The following is a 10000-nucleotide window of genomic DNA, read 5'->3' on the forward strand; positions in this document are numbered from 1 at the left end:
CACAACGCTGGTGGCCACCACGCCCGCTGAGGCTGCAGCTGCTAAGAGTGATAGCGGTACGAATGAGAATACGAGGATTTTGCAAGGACTAAAGAGTGCAAGAGAGAAAGCGAATGTAAAAGAAGCAAGTGTGCAGTGTAAAAAGTGAATGTAAAAATGGCATAGAGGAGAGTGACCCCCTGCTGGTAGAAGTGAGGAAAAGCAAAAGCCTACAGCACCTGGTATTCCCAGGCGGTCTCCCATCCAAGTACTAACCAGGCCCGACCCTGCTCAGCTTCCAAGATCAGACGAGATCGGGCGTGTTCAGGGTGGTGTGGCCGTAGGCGGAGACAAGACTCTCACTTACTCCTCTTCTACTTTGCAGCCTGGCTGCCGGCAGCTCTTTGCACTACTCCACGCTAGGCCTTTTTCTTCACTTTTTGCCTTCTCTTAAGGGAACTTCATATTCCAGCAGGAGCAGTGCAAGGGCTGTGGGCGGCCCTTATACCCACAGGTGTGGTTCAGCAACCAGTCACAGGCCGCAGCCGCCCTCTTTCAAAAGGGCTGGGCGCAGGGTCTGCGCAGGGCTAAGAAACCATCCCGGGGGTGAAAGAAAGAGCAAGCTGGGCCGGAGCCCGTTGTCCAGAAGTCGGCTAAGGAAGAAGGTGAGATGGTTGCCCATGCCTGGAAGCGAAGCTGCTTTTCAGTCGGCTTCTCTTTTCCTAGGGCGCGTTGCCTGCAAAGATGTTCAGCCTGTGTTGCCCTGTAAATTGGTCTGCAGGTTACTAGCTATGGCCTCCAGCCCGGCGGGAGGCCCAGATGCTATGGAAATGAAGCCTGCTATTATTAAAAGTAAAAAGCCACAACGCTGGTGGCCACCACGCCTGCTGCGGCTGCAGCTGCTAAGAGTGATGGCGGTACGAATGAGAATACTAGGATTGTGCAAGGACTAAAGAGTGCAAGAGAGAAAGCGAATGTAAAAGAAGCAAGTGTGCAGTGTAAAAAGTGAATGTAAAAATGGCATAGAGGAGAGTGACCCCCTGCCGGTGGAAGTGAGGAAAAGCAAAAGCCTACAGCACATGGTATTCCCAGGCGGTCTCCCATCCAAGTACTAACCAGGCCCGACCCTGCTTAGCTTCCAAGATCAGACGAGATCGGGCGTGTTCAGGGTGGTGTGGCCGTAGGCGGAGACAGGCATCTCATTTACTCCTCTTCTACTTTGCAGCCTGGCTGCCGGCAGCTCTTTGCACTACTCCACGCTAGGCCTTTTTCTTCACTTTTTGCCTTCTCTTAAGGGAACTTCATATTCCAGCAGGAGCAGTGCAAGGGCTGTGGGCGGCCCTTATACCCACAGGTGTGGTTCAGCAACCAGTCACAGGCCGCAGCCGCCCTCTTTCAAAAGGGCTGGGCGCAGGGTCTGCGTAGGGCTAAGAAACCATCCCGGGGGTGAAAGAAAGAGTAAGCTGGGCCGGAGCCCGTTGTCCAGAAGTCGGCTAAGGAAGAAGGTGAGATGGTTGCCCATGCCTGGAAGCGAAGCTGCTTTTCAGTCGGCTTCTCTTTTCCTAGGGCGCGTTGCCTGCAAAGATGTTCAGCCTGTGTTGCCCTGTAAATTGGTCTGCAGGTTACTAGCTATGGCCTCCAGCCTGGCGGGAGGCCCAGATGCTATGGAAATGAAGCCTGCTATTATTAAAAGTAAAAAGCCACAACGCTGGTGGCCACCACGCCCGCTGCGGCTGCAGCTGCTAAGAGTGATAGCGGTACGAATGAGAATACTAGGATTTTGCAAGGACTAAAGAGTGCAAGAGAGAAAGCGAATGTAAAAGAAGCAAGTGTGCAGTGTAAAAAGTGAATGTAAAAATGGCATAGAGGAGAGTGACCCCCTGCTGGTGGAAGTGAGGAAAAGCAAAAGCCTACAGCACCTGGCATTCCGAGGTGGTCTCCCATCCAAGTACTAACCAGGCACGACCCTGCGTAGCTTCCAAGATCAGGCGTGTTCAGGATGGTGTGGCCGTAGGCAGAGACAGGCCTCTCACTTACTCCTCTTCTACTTTGCAGCCTGGCTGCCGGCAGCTCTTTGCACTACTCCACGCTAGGCCTTTTTCTTCACTTTTTGCCTTCTCTTAAGGGAACTTCATATTCCAGCAGGAGCAGTGCAAGGGCTGTGGGCGGCCCTTATACCCACAGGTGTGGTTCAGCAACCAGTCACAGGCCGCAGCCGCCCTCTTTCAAAAGGGCTGGGCGCAGGGTCTGCGCAGGGCTAAGAAACCATCCCGGGGGTGAAAGAAAGAGCAAGCTGGGCCGGAGCCCGTTGTCCAGGAGTCGGCTAAGGAAGAAGGTGAGATGGTTGCCCGTGCCTGGAAGCGAAGCTGCTTTTCAGTCGGCTTCTCTTTTCCTAGGGCGCGTTGCCTGCAAAGATGTTCAGCCTGTGTTGCCCTGTAAATTGGTCTGCAGGTTACTAGCTATGGCCTCCAGCCCGGCGGGAGGCCCAGATGCTATGGAAATGAAGCCTGCTATTATTAAAAGTAAAAAGCCACAACGCTGGTGGCCACCACGCCCGCTGAGGCTGCAGCTGCTAAGAGTGATAGCGGTACGAATGAGAATACTAGGATTGTGCAAGGACTAAAGAGTGCAAGAGAGAAAGCGAATGTAAAAGAAGCAAGTGTGCAGTGTAAAAAGTGAATGTAAAAATGGCATAGAGGAGAGTCACCCCCTGCTGGTGGAAGTGAGGAAAAGCAAAAGCCTACAGCACCTGGTATTCCCAGGCGGTCTCTCATTCAAGTACTAACCAGACCCGACCCTGCTTAGCTTCCGAGATCAGACAAGATCGGGCGTGTTCAAGGTGGTGTGGCTGTAGGCAGAGACGGGCCTCTCACTTACTCCTCTTCTACTTTGCAGCCTGGCTGCCGGCAGCTCTTTACACTACTCCACGCTAGGCCTTTTTCTTCACTTTTTGCCTTCTCTTAAGGGAACTTCATATTCCAGCAGGAGCAGTGCAAGGGCTGGGGGCGGCCCTTATACCCACAGGTGTGGTTCAGCAACTAGTCACAGGCCGCAGCCGCCCTCTTTCAAAAGGGCTGGGCGCAGGGTCTGCGCAGGGCTAAGAAACCATCCCGGGGGTGAAAGAAAGAGCAAGCTGGGCCGGAGCCCGTTGTCCAGGAGTCGGCTAAGGAAGAAGGTGAGATGGTTGCCCGTGCCTGGAAGCGAAGCTGCTTTTCAGTCGGCTTCTCTTTTCCTAGGGCGCGTTGCCTGCAAAGATGTTCAGCCTGTGTTGCCCTGTAAATTGGTCTGCAGATTACTAGCTATGGCCTCCAGCCCGGCGGGAGGCCCAGATGCTATGGAAATGAAGCCTGCTATTATTAAAAGTAAAAAGCCACAACGCTGGTGGCCACCACGCCCGCTGCGGCTGCAGCTGCTAAGAGTGAGAGCGGTACGAATGAGAATACGAGGATTTTGCAAGGACTAAAGAGTGCAAGAGAGAAAGCGAATGTAAAAGAAGCAAGTGTGCAGTGTAAAAAGTGAATGTAAAAATGGCATAGAGGAGAGTGACCCCCTGCTGGTGGAAGTGAGGAAAAGCAAAAGCCTACAGCACCTGGTATTCCCAGGCGGTCTCCCATCCAAGTACTAACCTGGCCCGACCCTGCTTAGCTTCCAAGATCAGACGAGATCGGGCGTGTTCAGGGTGGTGTGTCCGTAGGCGGAGACAGACCTCTCACTTACTCCTCTTCTACTTTGCAGCCTGGCTGCCGGCAGCTCTTTGCACTACTCCACGCTAGGCCTTTTTCTTCACTTTTTGCCTTCTCTTAAGGGAACTTCATATTCCAGCAGGAGCAGTGCAAGGGCTGTGGGCGGCCCTTATACCCACAGGTGTGGTTCAGCAACCAGTCACAGGCCGCAGCCGCCCTCTTTCAAAAGGGCTGGGCGCAGGGTCTGCGCAGGGCTAAGAAACCATCCCGGGGGTGAAAGAAAGAGCAAGCTGGGCCGGAGCCCGTTGTCCAGAAGTCGGCTAAGGAAGAAGGTGAGATGGTTGCCCATGCCTGGAAGCGAAGCTGCTTTTCAGTCGGCTTCTCTTTTCCTAGGGCGCGTTGCCTGCAAAGATGTTCAGCCTGTGTTGCCCTGTAAATTGGTCTGCAGGTTACTAGCTATGGCCTCCAGCCCGGCGGGAGGCCCAGATGCTATGGAAATGAAGCCTGCTATTATTAAAAGAAAAAAGCCACAATGCTGGTGGCCACCACGCCCGCTGCGGCTGCAGCTGCTAAGAGTGATAGCGGTACGAATGAGAATACTAGGATTTTGCAAGGACTAAAGAGTGCAAGAGAGAAAGCGAATGTAAAAGAAGCAAGTGTGCAGTGTAAAAAGTGAATGTAAAAATGGCATAGAGGAGAGTGACCCCCTGCTGGTGGAAGTGAGGAAAAGCAAAAGCCTACAGCACCTGGCATTCCGAGGTGGTCTCCCATCCAAGAACTAACCAGGCACGACCCTGCGTAGCTTCCAAGATCAGGCGTGTTCAGGGTGGTGTGGCCGTAGGCAGAGACAGGCCTCTCACTTACTCCTCTTCTACTTTGCAGCCTGGCTGCCGGCAGCTCTTTGCACTACTCCACGCTAGGCCTTTTTCTTCACTTTTTGCCTTCTCTTAAGGGAAGTTCATATTCCAGCAGGAGCAGTGCAAGGGCTGTGGGCGGCCCTTATACCCACAGGTGTGGTTCAGCAACCAGTCACAGGCCGCAGCCGCCCTCTTTCAAAAGGGCTGGGCGCAGGGTCTGCGCAGGGCTAAGAAACCATCCCGGGGGTGAAAGAAAGAGCAAGCTGGGCCGGAGCCCGTTGTTCAGGAGTCGGCTAAGGAAGAAGGTGAGATGGTTGCCCGTGCCTGGAAGCGAAGCTGCTTTTCAGTCGGCTTCTCTTTTCCTAGGGCGCGTTGCCTGCAAAGATGTTCAGCCTGTGTTGCCCTGTAAATTGGTCTGCAGGTTACTAGCTATGGCCTCCAGCCCGGCGGGGGGCCCAGATGCTATGGAAATGAAGCCTGCTATTATTAAAAGTAAAAAGCCACAACGCTGGTGGCCACCACGCCCGCTGAGGCTGCAGCTGCTAAGAGTGATAGCGGTACGAATGAGAATACGAGGATTTTGCAAGGACTAAAGAGTGCAAGAGAGAAAGCGAATGTAAAAGAAGCAAGTGTGCAGTGTAAAAAGTGAATGTAAAAATGGCATAGAGGAGAGTGACCCCCTGCTGGTAGAAGTGAGGAAAAGCAAAAGCCTACAGCACCTGGTATTCCCAGGCGGTCTCCCATCCAAGTACTAACCAGGCCCGACCCTGCTTAGCTTCCAAGATCAGACGAGATCGGGCGTGTTCAGGGTGGTGTGGCCGTAGGCGGAGACAAGACTCTCACTTACTCCTCTTCTACTTTGCAGCCTGGCTGCCGGCAGCTCTTTGCACTACTCCACGCTAGGCCTTTTTCTTCACTTTTTGCCTTCTCTTAAGGGAACTTCATATTCCAGCAGGAGCAGTGCAAGGGCTGTGGGCGGCCCTTATACCCACAGGTGTGGTTCAGCAACCAGTCACAGGCCGCAGCCGCCCTCTTTCAAAAGGGCTGGGCGCAGGGTCTGCGCAGGGCTAAGAAACCATCCCGGGGGTGAAAGAAAGAGCAAGCTGGGCCGGAGCCCGTTGTCCAGAAGTCGGCTAAGGAAGAAGGTGAGATGGTTGCCCATGCCTGGAAGCGAAGCTGCTTTTCAGTCGGCTTCTCTTTTCCTAGGGCGCGTTGCCTGCAAAGATGTTCAGCCTGTGTTGCCCTGTAAATTGGTCTGCAGGTTACTAGCTATGGCCTCCAGCCCAGCGGGGGGCCCAGATGCTATGGAAATGAAGCCTGCTATTATTAAAAGTAAAAAGCCACAACGCTGGTGGCCACCACGCCCGCTGCGGCTGCAGCTGCAGCTGCTAAGAGTGATAGCGGTACGAATGAGAATACTAGGATTTTGCAAGGACTAAAGAGTGCAAGAGAGAAAGCGAATGTAAAAGAAGCAAGTGTGCAGTGTAAAAAGTGAATGTAAAAATGGCATAGAGGAGAGTGACCCCCTGCAGGTGGAAGTGAGGAAAAGCAAAAGCCTACAGCACCTGGCATTCCGAGGTGGTCTCCCATCCAAGTACTAACCAGGCCCGCCCCTGCGTAGCTTCCAAGATCAGGCGTGTTCAGGGTGGTGTGGCCGTAGGCAGAGACAGGACTCTCACTTACTCCTCTTCTACTTTGCAGCCTGGCTGCCGGCAGCTCTTTGCACTACTCCACGCTAGATCTTTTTCTTCACTTTTTGCCTTCTCTTAAGGGAACTTCATATTCCAGCAGGAGCAGTGCAAGGGCTGGGGGCAGCCCTTATACCCACAGGTGTGGTTCAGCAACCAGTCACAGGCCGCAGCCGCCCTCTTTCAAAAGGACTGGGTGCAGGGTCTGCGCAGGGCTAAGAAACCATCCCGGGGGTGAAAGAAAGAGCAAGCTGGGCCGGAGCCCGTTGTCCAGGAGTCGGCTAAGGAAGAAGGTAAGATGGTTGCCTGTGCCTGGAAGCGAAGCTGCTTTTCAGTCGGCTTCTCTTTTCCTAGGGCGCGTTGCCTGCAAAGATGTTCAGCCTGTGTTGCCCTGTAAATTGGTCTGCAGGTTACTAGCTATGGCCTCCAGCCCGGCGGGAGGCCCAGATGCTATGGAAATGAAGCCTGCTATTATTAAAAGTAAAAAGCCACAACGCTGGTGGCCACCACGCCCGCTGCGGCTGCAGCTGCTAAGAGTGATAGCGGTACGAATGAGAATACTAGGATTTTGCAAGGACTAAATAGTGCAAGACAGAAAGCGAATGTAAAAGAAGCAAGTGTGCAGTGTAAAAAGTGAATGTAAAAATGGCATAGAGGAGAGTGACCCCCTGCTGGTGGAAGTGAGGAAAAGCAAAAGCCTACAGCACCTGGAATTCCCAGGTGGTCTCCCATCCAAGTACTAACCAGGCCCGACCCTGCTTAGCTTCCGAGATCAGACAAGATCGGGCGTGTTCTGGGTGGTGTGGCTGTAGGCAGAGACGGGCCTCTCACTTACTCCTGTTCTACTTTGCAGCCTGGCTGCCGGCAGCTCTTTGCACTACTCCACGCTAGGCCTTTTTCTTCACTTTTTGCCTTCTCTTAAGGGAACTTCATATTCCAGCAGGAGCAGTGCAAGGGCTGGGGGCGGCCCTTATACCCACAGGTGTGGTTCAGCAACCAGTCACAGGCCGCAGCCGCCCTCTTTCAAAAGGGCTGGGCGCAGGGTCTGCGCAGGGCTAAGAAACCATCCCGGGGGTGAAAGAAAGAGCAAGCTGGGCCGGAGCCTGTTGTCCAGGAGTCGGCTTAGGAAGAAGGTGAGATGGTTGTCCGTACCTCGAAGCGAAGCTGATTTTCAGTCGGCTTCTCTTTTCCTAGGGCGCGTTGCCTGCAAAGATGTTCAGCCTGTGTTGCCCTGTAAATTGGTCTGCAGGTTACTAGCTATGGCTTCCAGCCCGGCGGGAGGCCCAGATGCTATGGAAATGAAGCCTGCTATTATTAAAAGTAAAAAGCCACAACGCTGGTGGCCACCACGCCCGCTGTGGCTGCAGCTGCTAAGAGTGATAGCGGTACGAATGAGAATACTAGGATTTTGCAAGGACTAAAGAGTGCAAGAGAGAAAGCGAATGTAAAAGAAGCAAGTGTGCAGTGTAAAAAGTGAATGTAAAAATGGCATAGAGGAGAGTGACCCCCTGCTGGTGGAAGTGAGGAAAAGCAAAAGCCTACAGCACCTGGCATTCTGAGGTGGTCTCCAATCCAAGTACTAACCAGGCCCGACCCTGCTTAGCTTCCGAGATCAGACGAGATCGGGCGTGTTCAGGGTGGTGTGGCCGTAGGCGGAGACAGGCCTCTCATTTACTCCTCTTCTACTTTGCAGCCTGGCTGCCGGCAGCTCTTTGCACTACTCCACGCTAGGCCTTTTTCTTCACTTTTTGCCTTCTCTTAAGGGAACTTCATATTCCAGCAGGAGCAGTGCAAGGGCTGGGGGCGGCCCTTATACCCACAGGTGTGGTTCAGCAACCAGTCACAGGCCGCAGCCGCCCTCTTTCAAAAGGGCTGGGCGCAGGGTCTGCGCAGGGCTAAGAAACCATCCCGGGGGTGAAAGAAAGAGCAAGCTGGGCCGGAGCCCGTTGTCCAGAAGTCGGCTAAGGAAGAAGGTGAGATGGTTGCCCATGCCTGGAAGCGAAGCTGCTTTTCAGTCGGCTTCTCTTTTCCTAGGGCGCGTTGCCTGCAAAGATGTTCAGCCTGTGTTGCCCTGTAAATTGGTCTGCAGGTTACTAGCTATGGCCTCCAGCCCGGCGGGAGGCCCAGATGCTATGGAAATGAAGCCTGCTATTATTAAAAGTAAAAAGCCACAACGCTGGTGGCCACCACGCCCGCTGCGGCTGCAGCTGCTAAGAGTGATAGCGGTACGAATGAGAATACTAGGATTTTGCAAGGACTAAAGAGTGCAAGAGAGAAAGCGAATGTAAAAGAAGCAAGTGTGCAGTGTAAAAAGTGAATGTAAAAATGGCATAGAGGAGAGTGACCCCCTGCTGGTGGAAGTGAGGAAAAGCAAAAGCATACAGCACCTGGTATTCCCAGGCGGTCTCCCATCCAAGTACTAACCAGGCCCAACCCTGCTTAGCTTCCGAGATCAGACGTGTTCAGGGTGGTGTGGCCATAGGCAGAGACAGGCCTCTCACTTACTCCTCTTCTACTTTGCAGCCTGGCTGCCGGCAGCTCTTTGCACTACTCCACGCTAGGCCTTTTTCTTCACTTTTTGCCTTCTCTTAAGGGAACTTCATATTCCAGCAGGAGCAGTGCAAGGGCTGTGGGCGGCCCTTATACCCACAGGTGTGGTTCAGCAACTAGTCACAGGCCGCAGCCGCCCTCTTTCAAAAGGGCTGGGCGCAGGGTCTGCGCAGGGCTAAGAAACCATCCCGGGGGTGAAAGAAAGAGCAAGCTGGGCCGAGCCCGTTGTCCAGGAGTCGGCTAAGGAAGAAGGTGAGATGGTTGCCCGTGCCTGGAAGCGAAGCTGCTTTTCAGTCGGCTTCTCTTTTCCTTGGGCGCGTTGCCCTCAAAGATGTTCAGCCTGTGTTGCCCTGTAAATTGGTCTGCAGGTTACTAGCTATGGCCTCCAGCCCGGCGGGAGGCCCAGATGCTATGGAAATGAAGCCTGCTATTATTAAAAGTAAAAAGCCACAACGCTGGTGGCCACCACGCCCGCTGCGGCTGCAGCTGCTAAGAGTGATAGCGGTACGAATGAGAATACTAGGATTTTGCAAGGACTAAAGAGTGCAAGAGAGAAAGCGAATGTAAAAGAAGCAAGTGTGCAGTGTAAAAAGTGAATGTAAAAATGGCATAGAGGAGAGTGACCCCCTGCTGGTGGAAGTGAGGAAAAGCAAAAGCCTACAGCACCTGGTATTCCCAGGCGGTCTCCCATCCAAGTACTAACCAGGCCCGACCCTGCTTAGCTTCCGAGATCAGACAAGATCAGGCGTGTTCAGGGTGGTGTGGCCATAGGCAGAGACAGGCCTCTCACTTACTCCTCTTCTACTTTGCAGCCTGGCTGCCGGCAGCTCTTTGCACTACTCCACGCTAGGCCTTTTTCTTCACTTTTTGCCTTCTCTTAAGGGAACTTCATATTCCAGCAGGAGCAGTGCAAGGGCTGGGGGCGGCCCTTATACCCACAGGTGTGGTTCAGCAACCAGTCACAGGCCGCAGCCGCCCTCTTTCAAAAGGGCTGGGCGCAGGGTCTGTGCAGGGCTAAGAAACCATCCCGGGGGTGAAAGAAAGAGCAAGCTGGGCCGGAGCCCGTTGTCCAGGAGTCGGCTAAGGAAGAAGGTGAGATGGTTGCCCGTGCCTGGAAGCGAAGCTGCTTTTCAGTCGGCTTCTCTTTTCCTTGGGCGCGTTGCCCTCAAAGATGTTCAGCCTGTGTTGCCCTGTAAATTGGTCTGCAGGTTACTAGCTATGGCCTCCAGCCCGGCGGGAGGCC

At 53.7% G+C, this 10000-nt stretch overlaps 8 non-coding genes and 3 pseudogenes across 8 annotated transcripts; all 11 read right to left on the minus strand.

Annotated features, from left to right (window-relative positions):
- Nucleotides 1-206: 206 nt before the first annotated feature.
- LOC142202051 (5S ribosomal RNA) lies at nt 207-325 on the minus strand. The gene has a single exon (XR_012715929.1). It is a non-coding gene; the product is annotated as a 5S ribosomal RNA (ribosomal RNA).
- Nucleotides 326-1046: 721 nt separating this feature from the next.
- LOC142202050 (5S ribosomal RNA) lies at nt 1047-1165 on the minus strand. The gene has a single exon (XR_012715928.1). It is a non-coding gene; the product is annotated as a 5S ribosomal RNA (ribosomal RNA).
- A 721-nt stretch (nt 1166-1886) lies between these two features.
- On the minus strand, nt 1887-1995 carry LOC142201617 (5S ribosomal RNA; annotated as a pseudogene).
- A 721-nt stretch (nt 1996-2716) lies between these two features.
- On the minus strand, nt 2717-2835 carry LOC142202198 (5S ribosomal RNA). Its single transcript, XR_012716068.1, has one exon. It is a non-coding gene; the product is annotated as a 5S ribosomal RNA (ribosomal RNA).
- A 721-nt stretch (nt 2836-3556) lies between these two features.
- On the minus strand, nt 3557-3675 carry LOC142202006 (5S ribosomal RNA). Its single transcript, XR_012715885.1, has one exon. It is a non-coding gene; the product is annotated as a 5S ribosomal RNA (ribosomal RNA).
- Nucleotides 3676-5226: 1551 nt separating this feature from the next.
- On the minus strand, nt 5227-5345 carry LOC142201814 (5S ribosomal RNA). Its single transcript, XR_012715703.1, has one exon. It is a non-coding gene; the product is annotated as a 5S ribosomal RNA (ribosomal RNA).
- A 727-nt stretch (nt 5346-6072) lies between these two features.
- On the minus strand, nt 6073-6181 carry LOC142201611 (5S ribosomal RNA; annotated as a pseudogene).
- A 721-nt stretch (nt 6182-6902) lies between these two features.
- LOC142202034 (5S ribosomal RNA) lies at nt 6903-7021 on the minus strand. Its single transcript, XR_012715913.1, has one exon. It is a non-coding gene; the product is annotated as a 5S ribosomal RNA (ribosomal RNA).
- A 721-nt stretch (nt 7022-7742) lies between these two features.
- Nucleotides 7743-7861, minus strand: LOC142202125 (5S ribosomal RNA). Its single transcript, XR_012716001.1, has one exon. It is a non-coding gene; the product is annotated as a 5S ribosomal RNA (ribosomal RNA).
- Nucleotides 7862-8582: 721 nt separating this feature from the next.
- LOC142201543 (5S ribosomal RNA) lies at nt 8583-8691 on the minus strand (annotated as a pseudogene).
- Nucleotides 8692-9411: 720 nt separating this feature from the next.
- On the minus strand, nt 9412-9530 carry LOC142202042 (5S ribosomal RNA). The gene has a single exon (XR_012715920.1). It is a non-coding gene; the product is annotated as a 5S ribosomal RNA (ribosomal RNA).
- Nucleotides 9531-10000: the final 470 nt, after the last annotated feature.

Source organism: Leptodactylus fuscus, chromosome 4 (genome assembly GCF_031893055.1).
Source record: "Leptodactylus fuscus isolate aLepFus1 chromosome 4, aLepFus1.hap2, whole genome shotgun sequence".
In the NCBI taxonomy this organism is placed as follows: Eukaryota; Metazoa; Chordata; class Amphibia; order Anura; family Leptodactylidae; genus Leptodactylus; species Leptodactylus fuscus.